This window comes from Anser anser, assembly GCF_964211835.1.
Source record: "Anser anser genome assembly, chromosome: 2".
Classification (NCBI taxonomy): Eukaryota; Metazoa; Chordata; class Aves; order Anseriformes; family Anatidae; genus Anser; species Anser anser.
In genome coordinates, this window is record NC_139721.1 from 24227354 (window position 1) to 24252171 (window position 24818).

Below are 24818 nucleotides of genomic sequence, written 5' to 3' on the forward strand. Positions count from 1 at the left end.
ATAAGAAGAAACTTTCTGAAGTCCCACCACCAGCATGCTTTTTGTCTTTTTATTTTACATGCAATACACTATGTAAGTGAGGTACGAAAAACACATTTTCTTTGGTATTGTGTCTACTGAAATGAGGTTTTGCTAAGGCAAAATCATGGGGTTTAACAATCTAAGGTTAAGGTCCAGCCTCCTAAACCATTATGTGTGTCTCCTTCTCTGGAGATTGGGAGCCAAGACATCTATCTGTATGATATCTACTATTGAGGCACACATATAATTTATTTGATTAACTTCGGGAATGAATCCCATGACAAATCAACTCCTGGCATAAAGCTTGCTTAGGTCTCTGCCTGCTGATGTGAGGGAGCTATTAGAAAACATTTTGTGAGATGAAAACAGAAGTGCCATGCAAATGTCTCAGATATGAGGTGGCAGCAGACTTGAATATCTGAAGGTACCCACAATTACCAGGAGACTTCTCCTTATAATGGATGTAATGAGTTGTGTCAGGTTTTGGAGTTACACGGGCTAATAGGTGGATTGAACTGGCACAGAATGAGTTTAAAAGGTTCAGGGATGTGCATATGATTCAAGGAGCAGTACCAGGAAATATCCCTGGCCAGGATGCCCCAGGAAATCACATTTCTTTTTGCTCCATTAAATGTCTCCTGCCAGCTGCCTGGCTGCTGTGTCAGCTCTTCAAGCCTGTCATGGCGCTGCCTACTGGCAGCTCTTACGACATTGCAAGGAAACCTCTAACAAAACTTGCTGCTCCTGCAGTCGCCTCTTCTCCCCCTCTCCAGGAGTGCAGAAGAGATTGCTGAGGACACCAGGACATCTTCTGACATGGCCTGTGCAGCCAGGACATGGAGGTGTTTGGAGCACAGTGTGCTGCAGATCCAGGGTAGGTATTGCAGTCTATCTAACAGATTTCAGCTCAGGTTTCGGATTTGAGCTCTGAGAGCTACTTCGAGCTGGTATGGTGGACCAGTGTGCTGCTGAGCAGGGGTCATTCTGACACGGAGGAGAGCTTGCAGTGGTTCCTGTTCCCATGCATGACACACAGCAACCCAAATGGCCCAGAGAGAGAGGCCCCTAGAGAGAGGCCACAGCAGTGTGCTGCAAATGGGCCTGGCACAGACCCACCTCCGGGGACAGAGATGGGAGCCAGAGGGGTGAATCTTGCTCTGCCCGTAGAGAACCTGGCCAGGTAAGCAAAGCTAGCTCCAAGTACTGCTTGCCCAGAGGTGCAAGCACACCCAGCAGCCCAAGCACTGCACTGCAGATCGCAGGCCCCATCTGCTGCACAGCTCTTGCACCTTGGCCCAAAAACTGGGGTGAGGACTGAAGAAGGGATATGAAAATGCCAAAAGAGCAGACTGTGAACTTCTGACCAGGACCCAGATTAAACTTTCCTGGCACTTAAGGATGCTCTCCACAGAGCACACACGGCAGGACCCAGAGTGCCTGTGGTCTCCTCCATGGCCGCGACTTGGGTGGCTCTGGATTCCTCCACACAAGCATCTCCGCCTGGAGCCGCAGCCAGCTGTGCCAGCAGCACGGAGACCGGAGCTGGTTCGATATCTCTGCTGAGTGACTCATTGCAGGAATCCAACTTCTGGTGCCGTCACGGGGATCCTACTCTCACTGCAGTGCCGTCGCCCCGAGCGAGCGAGGAAGGAGCGGGCTCTGGAGCCAAGCCTGCAGCCTCCGCTGTTGCTCTCAGCATGGGCTCGCATTCCTCCAGCACAGCTGCATCACGTCGCACAGGGCTTTGCATTGCTGGAGGACAGTGCCACTGGCAGGCCTGAGCACTCCTATCTGCTTTGTCAGGAAAACAACTGTTAGGGCCAGCTTCGGTCCCGTAGTCACGATTCCCCCATTCACACAAGGCTGCATGGGGAAGGTGGGGGTGCCTCAGGGCAGGAGCTGACTCCCTGCCACCAGCTCTGCTGCTGAAGTAATGCTGTGAGATACAGCATAGCCTTGTCTGCAGGGGGAGAGCCCTGAATTACAATCTGAATTAGCTTTAAGTGGATTAGTTACACCCTATCAAACTCTTGTGTGCATGTTGCTATTCAGAATTACAGTGACCTGATTTCAGCACAACTTAATTCCACTCGTAATGTGGTTAACCTAAATCTTAAGATGAATGCTTTATTACAGCTGGTAAATCTGCTTTGCACCTCTGCTTAATTTGGATTAACTTCCCAGAGGGACCATCCGTGCTTGAGCCCTGCTGGTGGCCAACTCGGGTTAAAGCCTCTGCTGCTGCCCCTGCCACTGTCACTGCCAGGAGGTGGAGTGCTCCCTGCCACAAGCTGAAGGAGCAGAAGAGGGTCAGTTACTGTGGACTACTGCCATAAGTCAACACTCAAAGCCCTTCTCTCTCTAGCTTTATCACCACCTGCCTCCTTAGGCAGGTACCACAGAGTCTCAGGGTCAGGACAGTGATGTGGGAGAAGGAGGTGCCACCACCCTGGGATGGGACAATCTAACACTGTTGCTGTGGAGAAACAAGGAGGTTCCCAGCTGAGGGGAGGAAAACTGTCCTGGCAGCACCCCCTTTTCCGAGGCAGAGGAGGGAGGTACACCACGGGTCCTCTTTAGCCTTCAAGGTAATCCCTGCAGTGGAATTCCCCACTCACATGGATGCTTCTGTAGACTGCTACTTCCCAAACCCTTGCACAGGCAAGTCAATATTTCCTAAACGTGATGAGTCCAATGGTCAAGATGACCCAGAAGTGTATCTGGGCATCACCACTAACCAAGGAACAACATTGCAATCTTTGATTGCAGAGCTCTCCTACAACTACAGGGCATTTCTGCCCCTCTGGTGTGTGCACTTGGATGTGTTTCTTACCACTCTGAAATGATCAGCAAGAATCTGGTTCTGCCTGAATCTGAGCATTTTTCACTTTATGAATATTTGTCTAAGATGTCTGATTATTAAGGCCAAATGAAGCCTTCACTTCCTCTATAAATATTTGTGCAATGACCTATAACTACTGGCCAACATGCCTGCCAGCACTCCATTAGATGACATCCCATTTTACAATTAACTATTATCATTTGATAACCTCTTGAGGTTAAGAATACAGATGTAAGATCTCCAAGATTTCTGATGGGAATACTTCATATCAGAAGTATGTTTCCCTTGAGGATGACATCACCACAGGGACACATTTTTCAAATAGTTTGGCCATCATATTTTGAAAGCTTCTTTAGAAATACAAAAATTATTTTTGAGCCCTAAAAGAACTTTTCTATCGGTTTCAAGTAAACATACTACCATTTAACTCTTTTGAAAGCCCTGCACAATAACAACAAAAAGTGTCATGGGAAACAAAGACAAGTATTGTTGTGTAGCCAAAGAAAGAAGTATGTCCAATATACAGTGTATATATTACCTGACAAAAAAGTTCTTTGCTGAATGCTATCCTAGCTTTTTGTGTGTGTGTGTGATGAAATAGTTCAAGTGGTGCCTAAGTCACAGTTTCAGATCAGGACCCTGACAGATTGTGGAGCTGGACTCCAGGTTCAAATCTAAGAAATCTCTGTGCACTGTGAAGCATTAGCTAACCTAAAGCCCTAAGCCTGAACCCCTCCCAGACATCAAACTCTGGTAAAAGTTGGATGTAAATTTAGTCTTGCCTCTGATTATAGACAGGACTTTTACCAGTGCCTGGGTACTGAAGGTAAATCAGGCAGAACCCTACTCAGTTTGGGTCCTCTTCTGCTGGCTGCTGCAAAGAGCCCTGCTGGCTGCTGCAAAGAGCCAACCATGTATGATTGACAAGGCCACGGGCTCTCGGGTCTTTATTGTAGGACAGCACTAAATAAATGAACATTCATTACCTCTTTTTTTTTTTTCCTTGTAGCTGATGAGCAGGTCTATAATTGCTCTGAGATGTTCTCTCACTTCCATTTATCATGCTAGATTAAAAATCTCATGTAACCTCAGTAAAATCTCATGAAGTATTACTCCATCATTCAAAAGGTAGCCATGATCTAATTAGTATTATCTTTATAAAACCTCATTTACTTATAATGTTATTTTGATAATATAGTATGCAAAATCATCCAAATGAGACTTTAAATTTACCCTAAAGACAATATACAAACTAAGAATGTGCACTTGAACTTCATTAAATAAGACTAGTTTAAGTGCCCAACCCCATTAATGCTTCTTGAATGCAGCACTAAAGTCACTTCCATTCTCAAAGGCTTCATAGAATTTCTAATAGTTTGATAGACAATCTCTAAAGATGTGTTTAACAGGAATGACGAACATAACAAAGCATAATTTAAGCAATTAATTAGGTCTGAAATCTTAGTGTAGAATTAACATTGTGTGTCTAAGTTTCATAGTTTGAAAACCCATGGTATATTTTAAAATGTGAGTAGTTTATCTGAGCTTTAAGAAGGAAAACAAAGTCAGTGTTGCTTTCAGAAAGCTGTATTAATACCTATGTGTCTTGATGGGTGTATTTATATTGTGAGACATATTAACTAATAAAAGAATGGTACCTTAAGGTAAACTGTTCTTCACTTCCACCAGTTTAGACAGCCAACAGTTTGGGTGTGTTCATAATAGAGGAAAACAATGGCTCCCATTGGCAAGGGTACCCACTCCTCTGTTGCATGTGCTCAGAGACTTTGCACCACTGGAAGGGAGACCCTGAAAAGCAAATTGCGGCATGTCCACATAACAGCAAAATACAGGCTGTTTTAAAAAACATCAGTGAAAGAGTGTTAGACTACTGCTGAGAAAGTGGTCCATCCATTTTCCAGCCTATGCAGAAATCTTGTGATAAGCTTCATCTTAGTCTTTTCAGAATACATACAAAATTCAGTTGTGCTATGTGGGTTGAAAAACTGAGCGAAAGAAAAATATGTATCTATATACAGACTTTTTTATGTTTTATATTGCAGTATAACTGTCACTCTGGTCATCTTTCTTATCCTGCAAGGAAATGATCTTCTTTTATAGGGATAACAGCTTGCAAGTCTGTTTTCCGTGAGACACCTCCCAAAATAAATTAAGTTTATACAACGTGGGACAAGTATTCCTTCTTTTTCTTTCTCTCCCACTTCACTTTTATTGTACTTAGGCATTTATACCACACATACTAATAAATTGAATTTTCCACTACATCATACTGATGTAGATTGTGAAAAAGGAAAATAGAGTATAATCAGATTCTGTTAGGTAATATGGCTCTCGCCTCTACCTTTCTATCATATTAAAAATGGTCAACACTCTTGGGATTACATCAAATCTATTGCTCAGAAAAATACTTTAACTACATATAAACTAACAGTATAGTTAAAACATAAAGAACATACTTAAAGACCAAGCAACGTGATACAGAAATGCGATGATGCCTTTTTGATATGAACACTGGTCTAAGAATAGAAAGAGAAAAAGAAATTCACAGGAATTGTGGTTTAAGTTGATAAACACATGAAAGTGCATGAAATATGCATTTACTGGTCTAACAGTCCATGAGAAATTGTCACTCCAAGAAGAAATATTTGCAAAGCATAGAGAAGTTCATAGAGTAACACCAAATTAAATAGATTTCGTTGTCAGTTTTTGACATTACTAGACAAAAGACCACAAATCAGTAATACAGACTAATTCTAATGTGACCTAAAATTATAGAAACATAAGAGAAGGAATGAAAAAACTTTCAAATTTAGTTTAAAAGTACAGATGTCTTTGTTTTTTCATTGGCAACTTCAGCACTATTGCCTTTGGACATTTTATTTTTAAGAAACATCTGTCCAATTTGGATCTGTCATACTGCAACTGTGATTAGTTAGAGATGTTACAGAAAGCAAAATTATTTATGCAAGTAAAGTCTACAGAGATAGTATCTCATGAATACAAAGTAATAAACTTCGTGAGAATGACAATTTGAATTTTTCTATTGTCTTTTACCCATGGAGCCTAAACCACCTGAAAAGCATTATTTAATTGTATATTGCATAACCTAGAGAGATAGACAGGATGCATAACTAAAGCTCTGTAAGACTCCACTGAGACGGAAAACAGCACATATTCAGAAGTAGGAGTGCAATACCACAACTTCAGAGGACACGAGGATGGAAGTCAATGAAAATTCAAGAACACGTAAGCAGGTAGCCTGTAATTATTTATGTTATGGTTGGCTGAGCTATCACCTTTAACATCAAAGCACTTGGGGTCCCTACTCCGTGATGCTTACAACCACAAGTGGACGGTCATTCTTCCCCTCCAAATATGGCAGTGGTAACTGCTCTGTTTTAAATCGTTTTTGTGAGAACTTTGAGATAAATTTTAGAGCTGGACAAAAAAATTTTAGACAAATAGTTTACTCGCCAAAAAATGCAGGATGACTGAAGTTATTTGGGAGCTTGGATTGAATTCAGCAAATTGTTTCAGCCAAACAATGTGGGGGAGGAAAGTGGAATTCTGAAAATGTGAAACATTTTGTTCTGACATTATCAAAATTACAAAATTCTTCCTTTATTTTCTTCTTTTTAGTTCAAGCATTAGAAAAAGTGGGCAGTGTAATCAAAAGAGAAGAAAAGAGGAGAATGACACACCACAAGAAAAACCTGGAGTGTGTCACACTTGGAAGCTTTTCAGTCCGACCATTTCCAGTTTGTGCAAGAAAGTCTCCAAATGAGAATGAGCTGTACCACAGAGAATAAGGATACGTGCACATTCCAGCTGAGAACATATTTCTCCTGTGAGTTAGAGCAAAGATGCACCAGTTGAAAGCTGGAAAATGCCGTTACTGAAGTCTACCAGTTTGATCTATTTGCTTGTCTTACATAACATGTTTGATGAGAAGTGATTTAGATGGCTTCTCATCTGCCTTGACTGAACTATTTTTGCACGGGTCATCCTCTGCCTTTTAGTGGTTACAAATATCAAGTAGACACAACTATCAGTACTCTGGAATTGACCACACATCTTAGTCAAAGGCTTCTCTTAGCAGACTACAGTTGCCTAGAGCTGACAAGTGCAGAACAAAGTTAAAGCTGTCTTACCTGCTCACCAGAGGACTGTTTCGTGGCTGAGGAGACATCACCTGGTGACTGAGGAACCAGCTAAAAGCAATTATTTTCCCACTCACCAGCAGAGCAGCATGCAACTTTTCTTGAACTCTGGAAAACCCATTGAATATAATCCACGTGACTTAAAATGATTGTCCTATGGCATACATTGGGCTAGTACAGTTATACAAATGGCCACAGCCAACTAGCTCAAGATCAAGGAATCCAAGAAAAATAAATCAACCTTTGCACATTCTCTTGTCCCAAGCTCCCCAGCAAGATCTTCAGCTGCAGCTGAAGGTCAAGACCAGTGACTGTATTAGTTTCTGAGCCCTAAAATACTGCCTTAAAGAACAAAAAAAAAAAATAAATAAATGTATCTAAGCCTTTGTGCTAGAAACCAATTCTAACCGTGGCTCTCATCTCAGCAGTCAGAGGTAAGAGCAGCTCTCGTGGCACTGCTGTGTACATTCAGAGAATGTCTGGCAGAGATGGCACTCTAATAGGACCAAACAGTTGTTCTAGCAGACTGAGCTGCTCAGGCTGCAGATTTGGAACTGACTATTTAAAGTGTTTGGGAGACCCTATGACTCAAGCCCTAGCATTGAACTCCTGCTTGATAACAGACAGAGGGAGAGTGCTTACTCATAAACATGAGTGATGTTCAAATGTCTGAAATATCATTCCTTCCACTGTAGGAAACTGGCAGGGAAGCAAAAGATTAGAGGACCTACAAAGATGCATAGCTCAGGGACGTGTGGGAGGCTCTGACCCATTTCTGGCTGGATGTGTGAGCCTTCTCTCAGGGGCATGTTGACCAATCATCCGCAATACAAACCTTCAAGCCCTGGCAATTCACCTTGAACCTCAGAGACTCTGGAGTCTGACCCCAATCTGTTGTTGCTCATGCAGTCTGGATGGATTGGGCAGCCCTCAACAAACTACAGCTTCCACTGCTGGCAGAAATCCCAAGCTCAGCTGTACTGAGGCTCGATGGCTTCTCTTGCCCTTTGAGAGCTCATATAAGTTCCCTTGCAAGGCAAGAATCTGGCATCCAGAGCTGCAGCTACTAAACTCCATTTACAGTCATCTGCATATGATTTGCCATATGGAGCTGAGGCACCACACTGTTGTGAAGGGAGAAGAGAGATGTGGAGGAGTGAAAAACACTCCTATAGGATCCAAATCTTGTTTCAATATTTTCGTAGGTTCATTCACTTTTGCGGTGCACAAGGAATGGGAACAGAGGAACTTTTGAGTATGTGTATGGCAGACTCACACACGATGCACTGGGCTGTTGATGTGAATTTGGCTGAGCTTTACAATGGCCATATATTGACTCATGTTAGGAAGCAGCTCATCCCAGCTGTGTTTGTTCTGATGCTGATTTCTGGTTAGGAGTCTTCTCAGGGCCCAGAAGTTGTTATCCACAGTGGTGTGTGGGAAAATGCAGTTCACTTCCACAGGGAAAACCTTCTGCTACCAAGATAACAGAGAACAGGTGTTGAAATCACCAAAGAGTGCTATGCTGCTAGCTGACTAGAGCCACAACAGGGTATGAAACAGAAACTTGTTCTGGACTTGAGTTTGACTGATTTTGGTGTGAATGACCTCTATCCTATTGACCACAGCGGTCTATTTTCCTGTTTGCTTCTTCAGAAGCTACCTGACTACCATTTATTTCAGCATACTTTTCCCTCCCCAGCTCACATTTGTGAAATATATGTATATATATTCTCAGGCTCCAAGCCTGTTGGAGTTCAAGTCTGCCAGCTGATCTGCTCTTGAGAGCACCACCTCATCTGATTCATCCTCATTAGCAAACAGTAAAGTATTTTACATAGCTTTTCTATTTGAACGGGTTCAAAAACACACCAGAGCAGCCCCACCAGCAAACCCAATGGTCAGTAATATCTGCAGGAAGGAAGCAATGAGAAGGCAGAACTGGGAAGGGGTGGATACTCTACACAGCAAGTTGAAATGACTTGTCACAGACTGCAGTGCAGAACAGAACACATACCTGATTTCCATGTTGGCCTAAACTTCAAACTGATATTTATTCTGACATTTAAAAGCAACAGAAAAAGGTAAAACTGTTGGTCTTGTTTGTTTGTTTTCAGAGTAACTAGTTCTTTCATATATAATTAGAGGAGAACATGAGGAGAAGGAATAAAAAAGAATCAGAAGAGGAAAAGGAGTAATTATTTATGAATTTCACCATTTTTTACTGAAAGGGAAAAAAGCAGACCTGATGTTTACCAAGGAAAAGAATATTTTTCCCTGATCTTTGGTAGACATAATGATTATAGCAAAGAAAAAGTAATAGAGAATTTGTTGTGTTTGCTATTTGCAAAGCATTGTTCAAACTCAATCACCAAGTCACAGCAGTTGTGTAATCGCACCTAAACATGATCGGGTTATCTTCCCTCTTTCTCTCCTCACGTACATTCAATTTTATAAAGTGCTGAGGAAAAGGAAATTGAGATTACACTACTTACAGATGTCCTGAGAATGCTGGAAATTGTTGATGGAATAAACTACCCTGAGAGATCACCTTTCCTTCATTTCAAAGTCTGCATTCCGTAATTTGGCTGATGCTGAGAGATGTTTTCTTCATGGGGCCTTCTGTCTCTTCCACTTTGGCAAGCAATGGGAGAGGATGATATAAGAAAAACTGGTCCAAGTTCAAGAACATACAACCTTGACTTTAATTCATGTTTGGAGGGGAAAGTTGTTTCTGCTACATAAATAAATCACACCCTTTACAAAAACCTTTATATGGCTGTCTGACAGTAATATTCAATGTAAAGTGATATTTTTATCATGTACAACCTGTGAAAACTGTCCTTTTGTCATGAGAAAGGATTAAGGCTGTGCTATTTTCATTCTTGGCACATTTCCTTAACTAAATTGTAATGGCTTCATTTCCTTTTCTTTTCAGTGTGAATTTAGTGCTGATGAAAGGTACCAGCTTAGCAGCTCAGGAAGCTGAAGCATGTTATTCATCCGGAGAGTGAGAACAACACAGGTAATCATACTGTAGAGTACCACCAAAGCCAATCAAATTTGATGTGGATGGGAAAATAATTTCAGCCAGACAATATGTTCCTCCCTTCCCAAGGTATGTACAGTTCTTAGTCTCTCCAGGGACTTGGCCAACATTGAGCCCACTAGTGTTCCTGAAAAATGGTTGCCTAAAAAATTTAAGAACTTTTTCATCAGGACTGTTAAGTCAAAATGTGAACAAAGCAAATGTGACTATAACTATTTCACTGACAAATCAGTTGGTGAAGCTTTCCAAGTAGCTATTTTTTTAATGTCAAATATCCCCCAAAGAAGTTGTTCTTAAGATGATGTCCAGATTTCATTTTCAGACTGTAATCTCATGCATCTGCAGTTATGCTCCACAAAATGGCCATTCAAAGCTGGCTCAGGTGCAGCATGCAAGCATCTAGTATGCCTCACATGCCTGATTTCAGTCTAAATGTGCCTCCATGCTGGAGAGTCAAACAGCAAAGTCACCTTCTTAGTGACTCTATATTCAGGCTCAAATTCACTTCTCAATGGAAAAAAGTAAAAAATAAAGAATGTGTTCTGGTGGTGAATTTTTTTCTGGGTTTGGGTGCCCCTTAAAATCCAAACAATTCAAAAGATGCACTGCTTCACAATGTGCTAACCTACATATTTGATAAGTCAGTGGAACACATTCTATGGAGATATTGTGTACTGTAGAAGACTAACCGTGGTACATGCTGCATACAATGCAGAGTGTTTGAAACTAGATATGTCATACCTAAACTAAAGGACAACTGCAGTCTATGCAGGATGTTTCCAAATCCCCCTCAAATGCTACCATCAACAAACAGCTCAAATATTTGCAATAAGGCTTTAATACTGAAGTCCTTGTTATTTCAAAGTCCTACAGAGCAGTTTCTGTCATGCATGCTGTGAATCCTCTACCTGCTAAACAGTACGTAGACTGAAACTCTTCTCTCTACTTATAACAGTGTTGTTGCACAGATGTGAAGACAAAGCAAATATGACTCAGAGTATATGATAATGGTCATTTGGTTATTTAAATCTAAACATCCAAGGTGCCCTAAAGTTTAGCCACTGTTAGATAGGAACGGGGTTATATTCTTGATTACATATGCTAAGTTTTTAGCTGTAAACGTGTTCTTCAATAGCTCTCTCTTTTCTTTTGAAGTGATAAATAGCTGTCTTCAGGGTATCAGTGGTATGATGATAATTAAATTTATGATAATATCGTTGATAATGTGAACAGTGTTGATAATTACAACATTGTCGATAATGATGTGTATGTTAACATACATATATTACCACGGCACACAGAAATGATTACTCTTGGACTAAGTCCTGGGCCCTGAGACCCTGGGGTGTACAACCCATGCCCATCCTGGCTTGGGTGGTGGGAGGAGACTGCATGATGAGCTCTCCTCTGCCACTCCAGGTAGGCTGGGAGCTTTGGTATTTGTCAGCACAGGACCCGGGTCCCAAAAATACATCAGAAAGTTCCCTGGCTCCACATTTTAGAATTAGTCTTAGAATACTTTTAGGAGTAAATGCAAATATCTTAGGCCAGACAATACTCACTCACCAGTGTTAAGGAGCAGCTGAGCCAGGAAGCCTCAAAATTTTGACTTATGCTCTCTTATTAGCTGATCTTCTTACTCTGCTCCTCTCCCTCCCATTAGGTGGGGGGTTAACTAACCTAAGACTTCCTTAAATTCCTTAAATGCAGCTTTGGATGTCCAGGTTCAGAGCTCGTGTGAGAAGCCAAGGGATTTATACTGTGGCTGGTGGATGTGAGCCTGAGTGCATCTCAGTGAACATAAATGAAAACTCAGTCTGAGGGAAGCTGGGTCAGTGTAATGCACTCCTGGGAGGAGGGGAGGCGGAAGAAGGTGTAAAATACACCAACACAGACTCCCTCCAGAATTGCAGAACTCAGATTCACATCTGAATTTGGCTTCCATTGCCTGACTCAGAAAAATGAACTCTTTCCAAGTCTGGAGACACCAGTACATTCTGTGCAAAATCCTTAAAGGGATACTTTTAAGCTCGTCTAGCCCACAAATTAACTTAGCCTGACATATCTTAGGTTTTACTCTGGAGGCACAGACTCTGTTCAAAGAATCTCCACGCAGCAGAAATGAGGAAAACAGAATGTGCTGCTCACAACCTGCCACTGTAGCCTGCAGCCTGTGGCCCTGGTGCCATGGGTATTTATGCTGGGGTTGCATGGGCGTTTTATATTTTAGATGGAGGAAGAGGAAAGAGAATGAGATGATTTGTTGTAGCACAAATACATTGCAGAGAAGTTTCCTAGATCCTTACAGCAAGACATACTGTGAGAACTGCATGTCAAAGTAGTGGCTGGTTGGCTTTTATATGTGACACAGCTACATAAGCGACATGCACAGGTGAGGACCCTGTCCTACCATCTTCATAACAGGAAGTCATTTGACAAAGTCAAATGACGAAGCAAGAGTATTAATGCTGGCATCTGCCCTGGAAAGGAGTGGTGACCTTCAGAGACTGCTGCCTCCTTCTCTTCCATGATCTCTGTGAAAAGCGATAGTATAAATTGTGTTTGTAGTAATTCACATGGCAATATATAGTGGTGACTAACACCCATGACTTGAGGAGATCATGGGTCACAGTTTAATTAAGAGGGTGTCATCATTAGCATTTAGTTAAGAGAGGGTCTTACCTGCACATCTGAGAAAGTCTGGGGAAAGCACTGTGATTTCTCTTCTACCACCAAAATTTGGCTTTACAATGGAAAAGTTACAAAACTAAAAGTAGATAAAATTGGGGAATGGCAATTTTAAAAAATTTTGGGAAGAACTTATGATTTTGCTAATGTAAACCCTCAGATCAAGGAAATGTAGTGTTGGTTACTTTTTAATTCTATTCTTTCCCCACCACTGAACTTAGGGTAAATGTCTGAAGTGCCATACCTTTCCCTCATCTTTCCCTCCTTTCTCCCCAGTGGTAAAGAGATTTTGATAGAATCTGAAGGGCTGTTTACTTTTTGAAGAATTAATGGGTTTTACTATAGCAGTAAACTTCTTAAGGGTTTGGGTTTTTTTTGTTTTAATCTAGAATTGTTAATGCTGGGAACAAATTGCTCAAATTATGACTTATTTCTTATCAAGATCACGATGGATTTCCATATAAAAACAAATTATATCACAGAAGGGCTGTCTCAGAAATTGGCTGAGTGCAGGAGCCCTGCAATCTGTGCTGCTGACACCATGAAGAAGGGCAGGAGAAAAAGCAGAAGGACAACTGCATTTTGGTCCAGCAAGGGAACGCAAGGTAGAAATGCAATGAGGAGGCGAGCAGTGTCAGCAGCCTAAGGCAGCATGAAGTGTCTGTGAGAGAGAGCAGCAGCCCCAGCACAGCTGTGTCCCAGAGACCACATTTGTAATGACTCGGCAGAGCACATGCCAGAAAGCCTGCCTACCCCCGCAACCATCGGAGTTGTGAGTGGATGCTTCGGGCCAAATTAATCCCTGGTGGAAGTTCAGAAAAAGCCAGGGGAGCTAGAGGCACAAAAAAAATGCAGCCCTTTATTAGCATCATAGCTTGGAAGCCAGTTTTTGTACATCAAGAAGCGATAAGCAACCAAAACGATGTCGGAACAGAAGAGGACTTCTCTTTCTAAGAACTTCTGACTCCGGCGTTACTCATCCTTATTTCCTGCTGTCCCTTCTATTCACTCCAGTGTCTGGTGGGAATCCAAAGCCTATTAATTATCCCTCACTAAAGAAACAGACTAAATAACTCTAAGAGAGGACTCCGTGATTTGGTCAGCTTCGTGGACGTGGGCCAAGAGATTAGCACTAGATCGCGCAAGCAAAGGATCAGCCTGAGGTCTGCTGCAAGCCCACACTTCATGCAGGGGAAAGTTTTCCAGACGTAGGAATTGCACCTGAAAACTGTGCACTGTAACATGATAGAGCGGATAACATCTGCCAGGGTTTGAAAGATGTTAAATACACAAACATATGTTTGGGCAACCTCATGCAGATTTTCGTAGCTCATAAAGAAGACACCTAAGGGGGTATGCTTTCAAGGGCTGAGGTCGGTATTTTTGGTTGGGGGTGATTCATATTGGTTGGAAAGTGAGCAGTAATGGTGGTGAAAACTGGGAAAAATAAACTTCAATAAAAGTCTCTGAAAAAAGCAGGCATTCCCAGAAAATGTTTAGACCAAAGCCAATTTTCCTTAGAGAAAAAGTGCTAAAAGAAAGCAATCAGCCCAAACACTGACTAGCTCAGCTTTTTGCTTGCTGCCAGGCATTTCGAGGTGCAAACGCACAGGTTTCCAGCTAGAGCTGAAGTACAGGTGTGGGTTTGATGGCAATTCAATTAGAGTAATATGCAAAGCAGGTATCAGTGTGCAAAATGCAACCACATAAAAACAATTGTTCGTGCTCTTTTCAAATGTTTTGCACAACTCAGTTTAATCCATGTCATGCCTGACCACATAGAGTTAAATCAAAACAGGCTGTTAGGGGAAACAAAGAGGAAATGAAACAATGGCAAAGATAAGTTCAGGCTGAAAATACCAAGTGGTCTTTGAGGAAACAATAGGGATGCTATTAATTGTAAAATACCCTGTAGGCTCCAAGCAGGTTGGCAGCATTCACTTTTCCAAGCCTGGGGCCAGAATCAAAGAGGACACTAAATCATCAAAGCAACCAGGGCCCAGAAAAGCAGAAGAGCTGAATGTGTTGCTGAGGGTTATGGAGAGAGTGTCAGTGAATGCTGGCAGCTGGACAAGACACCCAGACAGAGACCCACAGACCACGCCGCAGCTCAGCAGTCTGCTCTGAGCCCAGCAGTGGAGGTACCAGGGCTGAGGAGCAGCTCGTGCTTGCAGGGGAGGATTAAATTCCTGTCTCACGTTACTCTGGGTCAGGAATAGCTGATGGTACTGATAGTTGTTTAGTATTAGACCTATTATCTGTGATTTAGTAGGTAGAAGCCAATGTGAGTTTCCATAAGAAGTCCTGGGTCTCCATGAAGAATGCATTTACCCATCCAGGCTGAAACCATTCCAAACACCAGTCAGAGAAAGATGATGTCTCCTCACGAATAACATGTATGGGAAACAGGAGTACGGCCTAAGGAATGGGAAAAGTACGGCCTAAGGGAAAATGCACACCATCGTCCCGCGTTGAGCATGGCGCAGGTGGGGCAGCCCAGCACACCAGGCTGTGCCATCCAAGCCTTGCTTGCTCAGGGACTCTCCTGGGCGCTGCTTCCAGCCCCAGAGCTTGCACAGCCTATGTCACCTTAAGCACCGCCGCCACGGGCTGCAGCCCACGCTGCTGGCCACACTGGAGTAGTGGGGCAGAGATGGGGTTGTGTATGGAGACTGTCCCAGGGGGACCTCAGGTGCCCCTCCAGGAACCCGCTTCTGGGAGAGGAGTCACTATCTGCAGCCGCAGTGCAGGAGTGACCCCAGGCTTGGCACAAGGTAGCTCCCAGTCCAACTCTGGAACAGGTGCAGTATTTTGGGAAGAGCATCCTGCTCCTCCACAACACTTATTATTAAACCTGAAGTGGGGCAAACAGGGCTTTCTGGGGCTTGCCTTAAGTAAGGATTCAGGTGCCCATATGTGATGGGCTTGGTGTGCATGCCTTACCGGGCTACTGGGCTATATCCAGCCCCTTGGATATAGAGGCTGAATATCATCATGTGGGGCTACACCAAAAAATTATGTGGCTAGATGTAAGAGCTACTATTACTTAAATGATTTCTACTAGAAGTAGCCACTTTAAAATGACAAGTGTAACTCCGTTGTGTGTAGTTTTACATTCTTATTCGGTGATTGCCAGCAATATGAATGAATATCTATATAGAGGCATTTAGACAATAAGAAGTACAAAAGAGAAACAGAATGAAAGGAGTTAATGTTTAAATCAATGCCTATTCACATTCTAGTCAGTCTTGCATAAAGTATGCAAGGTTACTTTAAAAAAACTGTAACAAATGTTTTAGATCAAACCTCTTACTTGAAAATAAATTGTTTTAACATGAATTGCTTTGATTGCACTTTATTTTTAATACATTTTGATATAAAAAAAAAAAGCAAAACAGCAAAATATTGCACTCAGAACACAACTCAACATTTTTAGCTAAAATATGTTGTGTTTTGGTCAAACCTTCATTGGCTTAAAAATTTGCCAAATTCTTGGTCTCACCAAGAGGCCAAAGAACAAAATTCTTAGGAGATTAAGAAAAACTTTTAGGATATAGTGTCATAAAACAAAGATGAAGGAACATCACAAGCCAGGCCCTAGGAAAGTTCCCATAGCTATAAATACAAGGACTGAAATAAGAGCTGAATTTACACATTGCCTAGATTATCCCTGGCCTATATTGTCCCTTGAGTCACCACGTAGACCTAATGGTACCTATATATGGCTGCTCCCACGGTGGAGCAGGCCACCTGCCATGTGCAGGCAGCACGAGCATGCTCAGGGTGATGGAGGCTGTCCCAGTTTGCCTCCATGCTGGGGGAGGAGAGGATGCCACTTACATGAAGATCTGTCTCATTTTCCTTTCTCCTCCTGCCATCTCCTACCTATTTCTTGCTCTTGCCACCTGCCTTTTGCTATAAGGCAGCCGACTAGTGCCCAGCCTGACTTCTGATTTAGTCCTTTCAAATTATGTTTATATAAATAGATTTAATCATTTCAGGATCTGTCCCTACTACCTTGCCACTATTTTGAGGGACAGCAAATTCAACAGCACAGACTCTGGCCATACCAGTCCAGTTGGCCTTGCTACCAGAGAACGTGCCTTGGCACGTTTAACTTTTCCAATATAGATGTGGCCATGAGAACCAGGAAATATCATGCAGAATTAAATAAATACATAAAAGAGAGTATTTTCCAATATCTACAAGGAAATTTTGGAGGAGATTACTGGTGCCAAATATTTTTTTACACTTGATGTGTCAGCAGGGTTCTGGCAGGTGCCCTTAGCAAAAAACAAGCACATATTTGTGCACATTCAACACCCTCTTTGGGAGATGCTGTTTCCTCAAACTGCCATATGGGTTGTATTCAGTATCCAAGGTGTTTTACAGGAAAATAAAACAATTTTTTATCATATACAGAGTGCTTAAGCCTAAACAGATGAGGAGAAATAGTAAAATAACAAGACAAAAGGCTCCAAGCAAATTTGGAAATAACTAGATCTGCTGCAAAGAAATTAAACAAACAGTAACACTAATCTAAGTACTATATAATGAAAATAGCACACCTGGAGGAGAAGTTTTGACAGCATAGCATACAGACAGGTTTCAGTGTAGCTGGGCTGTCACTAACATGCCTGCCCCAGCAAGCAGAGGATAGACAGATTCCTCATAGCAGTGAGCACTGGAAATAAATGTATGGCTGAAATACCTTATCAAAAAACATGGAAAAATGATCTTGTTAGAGGGAGCTCTGTTCTGAGGCAGCCCAGCACTAAATGTCCATCAGACTTGCCAGTGTGTGTGCGAACATGGTGCTGGCGCAGTGCCCTCACAGCAAGCAGGTCCAGACTGGAGGGTGATCAGCTCCGGGCCACGACCACCACCAAACACCATCAGATGTTCGAGGGCCATCATCTTTCATCCCAGGCTCTGGGGTTTCAGATGCTTGCTCGAGGAAGAAGTTGCTCAAAGCAAGAACAATATGCTGCTGTTACAAATTATGCCCTGCCAAGCCCTTCACCAAGAACACACAGAGCTTTTTTTTTTTTTTCAGCTTCCAAGGACTGTTTTGCAGTTGAGCACAAACCCAGTGAGCCTGGGAATAGTCTGGAGCATTTGACAAAAATGTGGAGGTCCTCAGTCTGAAACAGCCTATGTAATATCCAACCGGATGAGTCAAAGCCTTGTCTCTTTTCAGGGAGACCACGATGGCCAGAACTGCTGCGTGAGAACTGCAGCAGAAGGCACCTGTGAGGCCCTGCTATCAGCATCAGCATGGTCTTGTTTTTCTGGCAGAAAGCACTGGTCACATACAGCAATAATATCATCGGATACCAGTTACTCAGGGTCAGGTGAGACCTGAAAACCACTAGCCTCGAGGAAGTGTAGGGCAAAGGGTTGACAGTCTCGCCCAAGGGAGTCTCGTATAAACAATATCAAAATTGAATTCAGATAGCTGTGTCCCACAGCGTGACATGGTACAGAGGGCTCCACACAACACCACAGTCTCCAAAGGTTAACTAAACCGTGCTGCTTGGTTGGCTGCCTGACATCTTGTGTTGTCTACATTTTGCTTCTTGTAATTTTTACAGTAGGTGGAGGAAGAGGGTGCCTATCTTTATCTACCTTTAATAATCCCTTGCAGAATTCAGTTGGAGCCAGTTTTCTTATTGGGCAGAAGCCCTTGTCACACAGTGCTATCAGCTAGCACTGAAGGAAGCGAACTGTTAGGCTTCTCGGGTCGGAATGATTTCCAGCCAAGACAATGGGTCTGGCCACAGACATCTGCACCCAGACATGCCTCAGACTCCATCTAACCCAGGGCTCCTCTTGGTATGCCAAACGGGACAAGGGTCACTTTTTGAGCACAGTGGAGTAGCAAGTATAGAGTTTCTAATGGGGAGAAATGAGGTTCATTTTGATAGAGAAAAGACCAAAGCAAAAGGATTAAAACATGAGATAATCAGAGCACAATGACCTGCTGTTTAAATCCAGACTGATAATGCAGAGGGAGAAGAAATTAATCAAATAGTGACCCAACTATTCCATTTTTAAAAGTCAGACATTTCCTTTTATAAATAACTGGTATAAAACAATAGCTGGTGGAGCAAAGGGACAGAAGATTATATTGTTTTCATCAAACAATGTTGTATTTGGGGATTAGAGGAACTAGTAATTATGATGTTTTAATAAAGTCTGGTTTTGGCAGCTTTTTCAGCATCCACATACAGAATGAAATGTCACTTCCAAATATCAGATTAACAGTAAATCTAGTTCTTTCATTTCTCCTGAGTTTCATTCCATTGACTTTCAAATCACTGAGTGATTTAGAATACCAGGGTGTTTGAGAAACAGAATATACTTGGTGGCATTTCAAGTCTAACATTTTGCTCAAATGTGCATTCTACAATTCAGCAGATTATTTAACAAAAAGCAGCTACAAGGGTCAACAAACTTGTCTCAGCTATGAAGTTACTGGAAGAAACCAAGCTGATAGATTAAAAAAACAACAACAACAAAAAAAAGATAAACCACATTGTTGGGTTTCAAGTTTTAAATGAATTTCACAAAGAAGTGATGTGATAGAAAAACAGCATCAGAAGGAAAGTTAGCAGAGGACTCAAAATCCCTTACTTGTAACTTTAGTACTTGTTTGATTGTGGGAATAAATCAGAGTATCAATACTGTCAGTGAAATTCTTGCCATTTTCTGTGGGAAGCATATTGCATTAAAGAGACTCTAATCTAGAGATCCCTTGATCATTAAATTTCTCAATAATCAAAAGAGGTCAAAAGGCAAACAAATGAAATAAAATACAGTGATTACAAAAATAAACAACTGAGCAGTAGATGGTAATTTCATGAAGCATATGCAGTAGTTCATATTGCAAGAGTGGGAGGACTGGGAAAAAAAATACTGAATTGGGGGAGAAAAAAAAAAGATATTTGTCTGAAAATGATCTCTTAATTTTTTGGCTACTCTTTCATCCACCACAATTGTGTGGTCTGTTTTTCAGAGAAAGAAGAAGCCAACTGAACTTCCTTTGGCCAGAGTTATATTGTCTCAGGAGTGGAGTCAGGTTACTCTTAAATAACTGAAGGCAAGATTGTTGTCTTATATTATATGTGTTGTTACCAAAGCTATTGTGGATGAAGACCATACCCAAACCATAACAGACTGTACCAAGTCCAGAGAAATATGTCCTTTCCTTCAGAAGAAGAAGAAAAAAAATGTTTTCCATTGTACAACTGAGAAAACATCTGTTGCTAATCCATGTAGTTTTAGAAGACTGACTAGTAGCTGTGTCCCTCTGGACGTAGATTGACTTAACATGCAATAGATTAGTCTTAAGAAAATATCTTCACCAGTGCCTTAGTGCCCTCTCTGCACCCTAAACATACCAAACTGAGGAGAGCAGATGTGCCACACTCCAGCAGGAGGTGATGAAAGATGAGCTGGAGGAATCCCTAGCTGTCCCAGTAAACCCTGAGTTTACCTGCAAGGCTTTGTAATATCTTTTTTCATGCTTTTAAAAATGTTTTGTATGCAAAACCCACATACAAGATGTTGGGAAGAAAATGAAATTTAAAGATGTCTGAGGACCATGACCATAACACAGGAGAACATGCTAGGTAACCTTCAGATCTCAAACCTGTGATGACAGCCAGCTCCCTCCGTATTGTCTAGGAAGTTGTCTTTGGCACTTGCTCATCATTTTAGAGATCCTGTGTATTTTCAGCTCTGTGGCTGCCTCCAGGAGAGGACAGAACAAATTCTGCAAGGGGAAGCAGGGGCAGGAACAGTGTGTGTCAAGGCAGCCAAACCTCTGTACTCCTGGACCAGGAACCTATTCACAGAGCATACTCAAGAAAAAAAATGGTAGGTGATGCTTTTTGCTGTTATCCAATTGGTATCTGGAAATATATTTGTCTATGTCATTTGACCTGAAATTTAAACCAGATCATCTCTGATTTTTTTAAACCAGATCATCTCTATTTTTTTCTCTCTGGCTTCCCTTGGCCAGATCACCCTCCCAACAATGGGAATAGTCCCCCCCTCTGAGAAGTCCTTGTGGTGACCCACAGGAGCCAGCAGACTCCAGGGCCAAGCACAAGGCTGGGTGCCTGAAACCACAGTGGTGAACATCAGCCCGCAACATCCATGATACAGCACTCTGTGTATCATCCAGAAATGTAGGTGAACGTTAACTCAGGTGGTCTAGGCACTTCAGCAAACCAAAATGTTTTCATTTGAGAACAGGAACAATGAAACACGTTGACTGAAAGGATCAAAATGAAGCATTTTCTCATTTCAAGCAATACATGTGTGTATGCCATGAACTTTCAATACCATGAAATACTGCCTCTATGAACACCACATCACTGTTTAATCATTTAGAATAAAAGATTAAAAGGTTCTGAAAGCAGTGGGTTTCCTGTAGATTATAGCAGACAGCCTACATTATCTAGAAGTTTGCCATCTTTCAGCAGAGAACTTGGATGGCATTTCTTTATTAATTTTCCCAGCAAGTCACTTTCTTTTAATCCTGTTTCTTGTCTCCTTCAGAAGTTGTTTGACTCAGTTGCCTGGAGTTTTGGTTCTCCTCCATATCCTGCCTGTGACACATCCTGCCCCAGTGGGCAGAGTTTGCTGAACTCAACAGCTGCACAGATGTACGACATCAAAGCAGATGGCATTTGCAGCAAGTCCTAAACACAATTGTATTTCTCCTTGCCCACGGACAGTCAGCACCTCCTAGGACCAAACACATTTTCGTACTGTAAATCCCTCACAGTATTTAAAGACACTTATAAACATATGGAATTCATAAATTACTCAAGAGCAGCCCAACATCCTTCAAGTTTTTTCCTGAAGCTAAATATTCTACAGAAATGCAAGCTATTATTATTATCATGTCATGTGGCCAATAGCAGCTGGAAGTAGTGAAGAGATCACTGCCACTTTCTCTTGCATTGTGCTACCCTAATATGTACTTAGAGTTTGCTGGACATTTATAATTCAGAAAAACCCATTGCTTAATTTTTTTTTATAAACAAAGAGGTGGAATTCAAAACATATTGAGCAGAATTGAAAAAGCCCATTGTTAATAATCTTAAAATTAGTAAGCTAATTAAGTTAGGACAAGAAAATCATATTCTCCACATTGCCATTAGATTTAAAATAAGGGAAGTTTGAAGAAAATTGATTCAGCTGTTACTCACATATACGCATACAGCTTTCCTTTGGAATGTCTGGGTCAAATTTTGCTGATACAGGCACAGGAACAGCTGGATGTACTGTGATGAAACAAGCAAACAAACAAAAAAGACAGTTTCAGAGGGCATTTTGATATAAAATAATTTGTTTGAGATGGTTATGGTCCATTAGATTAACACCTGACTGAAAGACAGTTGAAGCCAAAGACTCCCTCCTAGCTTTGATGGGCTTTGGATGAGACCATAAAGCAGATTATAATATGAGCTGCAGTTCATCCTTAGCTATTGCAGGTGTTATTCTTCCAGCTACAAATTACTGACAAGTAACAAATACTGATGGACTTTAAGTATTTCTACCAGATGACAGTGATCTGGTCATTGAAAAAAGACTCTTTGCTTCTGATTAATGACTATTTGGTGAGTTTTCTATACGTTGTGGTTACCCTGACCTGCAGCTTTCTGCATCCACTGAATGTTTGTTCCACTGCTGTACTTGGACCGTACAGTCAAAGGTCTCTCTTGTGGTGAAAACTGTAATATTAGACAGTTTTCTGTCTGGGCTTACTGCATAAGTCTGCTCATTAATTCAATCTTTGTTCCACAAGCACAGGTTAAGGGTCTGGAGAACAGTGCACTGAAAAGATGTTAAGGGAGAGGTGAGGTACGGCCGGCAGAGGCTAGTGGAACTGAATGCATGTTTCTGCAAGACACTGAGCTGTTCCAGCTTTCTCCATTCCAGAAGGTGGATTGGTCCCAAGGCAGGATAATGTTGGCATTTCTCCTTTCCCTCTCTCAGCAGACACTTCTTCCAAAGAGCTTGTCCAGCCAGAGTAGAGAATAAGAACATTGTTTTGATCAAGGATAATTTTATCATTTTTCTGGAATGCTGTCTCAGCTAGAGACTGACTCAGAAAGGAGAGTAGTAGAGGGAGTCTATGGATTCCTATTTAGGTGAAAGATGAGACATTGATCTATTCCAGCCCACTAGAAACACTTTGGGACAGAAGCTTTTTCTTTTTCTTTAATTCTTAATGACTAGTTCCTTTAAATAACAATTATAATAAGTCACCCAACACTGTCTGGCAGTGTGCAATTTCAGCCCCTCTTTACTTTGCAAGGCACTGATTAAATGCAATAAAATACAGCGGGCAAAATGTCTTGGATTTTCTTTATTAGCAGCACTAGGAATGCTGGCCGCTCCAGAGGAGGCAAGGAGATTGTGGCCCCACTCCAAGAAATGTCAGCAGAGCAGATCTTCTTCATGGGACACAGCTGTGGGTATCGCCCAGCTTCCGTTCAGGGATCATGCTTCCAGCAGCTCTGTCGTTCCCCAAAATCTGGAGGACAGTACATAAACTGCACGGGTGAAGAACTTTGAATTATGTGTGGTTCTGATCATCAACGTCAACACCAATATATTTCTGCAACTGTATCATAGTTGCGCTTTCCTTATTATTCTGTGAGATTGTTCCCAAAAGGCACTAGCACTAGATAGATCACCCAGTTTGTAGGCACTGAAGCCCTCTGGGACACCCCCAAATTGTTCCGGTCATATCTAACCCCAAACCAAATTTTCTGTGGACTCAGCATTATTCCTGAGTGATTGTTGCACCCCCAAAAAGTCCCTTTGTACATGCAACTCATCTCATTCATCTGCATCGTGCAGAGCTCCATCCCAGTGCCTACCACAAAGAGCTTGGCTTGACACATGCTATCAGCATCTCAGAGTAAGTTAGGTAGAGATTAGTTAGGAGTGTTACTGTTGCAAAATCTGAACAGAGATTTCTGGGTTTCAATTTTTCCTACTGGTTCAGTGCTAGCCTAAAAGTTCACCAGCCTTCTAGAGTCCTTGCAAAGCACGGTGTGTAGGAAAGAGAAGGCCCCTTCCTTGGTATGTGTGTGTACTTTGAGGGAATTTGGGAGTGTTCCCTGCAACAGCAAGTTCATAAGGCTTTTCATAAAATGTCTCACATGCTTCATCCTTGACTATTATCCAGAAGAAAGCTCCTTAGGTCTCTCCACTCTCATATGCCATGGGCTTGAATAAGGGAAGACAGACCTTGTGGGTCAACAACTGGTTGAACAGCTGGTGTTGACAACAGAGATCTGTTTTTTACAGTCGTGGAACAATCAAGGAGTTCTAGGACGGGATGGGATCCATCTGACGAAATGTAATCAACAAAACGGGTGAAGTGATTCCACCCCAAGTATACGCATGTAAATAAGAAAGCACCTTCAGGACAGCATTAAGTGAAAAGCTCTCATTCCTCTTTTGGGTAATCAGCATGACTGAGCACCTCTCTGAAGTGCACTAGTGCATTGCACTAATGCAAGCAGCATGGAGAACAAGAGGAATTAGCAGTCTGCGTGCAGTTGTTGAGCTACAATCTCAATGGAACCACAAGGACATGGGGGGATAGCTCAAATAACTGGAGCACTGCCATGGCTGGATGCAGGAATTTTAGTAAGGAGTGGCTGGGAGGGTGAGAAGGGGGAGTTGCTCTTTCTGTAAGAAAGCAGCATGGATCACCTGAAGCTCTGGCTGTGGCCAGATGACGATCACCTGGTAGCTGCTGGGTCAGGATTACAAGGCAGACCAACGTGGAATGGGATGGAATGGAATGGAGTGGAATAGTTCAATTGTAAGGGACCTACAAAGATCATCAACTACATCTGCCTGGACACATCTGGGCTAACCAAAAGTGAAAGCACATTAATGAGGGCATTGTCAAAGAGCCTCTTGAACACCAACTGGCATGGGGCATCAACCACCTCGCTAGGAAGCCGGTTCCAGTGTTTGACCACACTCACAGTAAAGA

At 42.1% G+C, this 24818-nt stretch overlaps 1 long non-coding RNA gene across 2 annotated transcripts; it reads right to left on the minus strand.

Annotated features, from left to right (window-relative positions):
* Positions 1–1189: 1189 nt before the first annotated feature.
* Positions 1190–7560, minus strand: LOC310893390. 2 transcript variants are annotated; one of them, XR_014578954.1, is made up of 4 exons: positions 7286–7560; positions 7036–7152; positions 4522–4672; positions 1190–1812 (listed from the first exon to the last, which is right to left on the minus strand). It is a non-coding gene; the product is annotated as an uncharacterized lncRNA (long non-coding RNA). The 2 variants fall into 2 exon arrangements; XR_014578955.1 differs by having other exon boundaries at positions 7036–7560.
* Positions 7561–24818: the final 17258 nt, after the last annotated feature.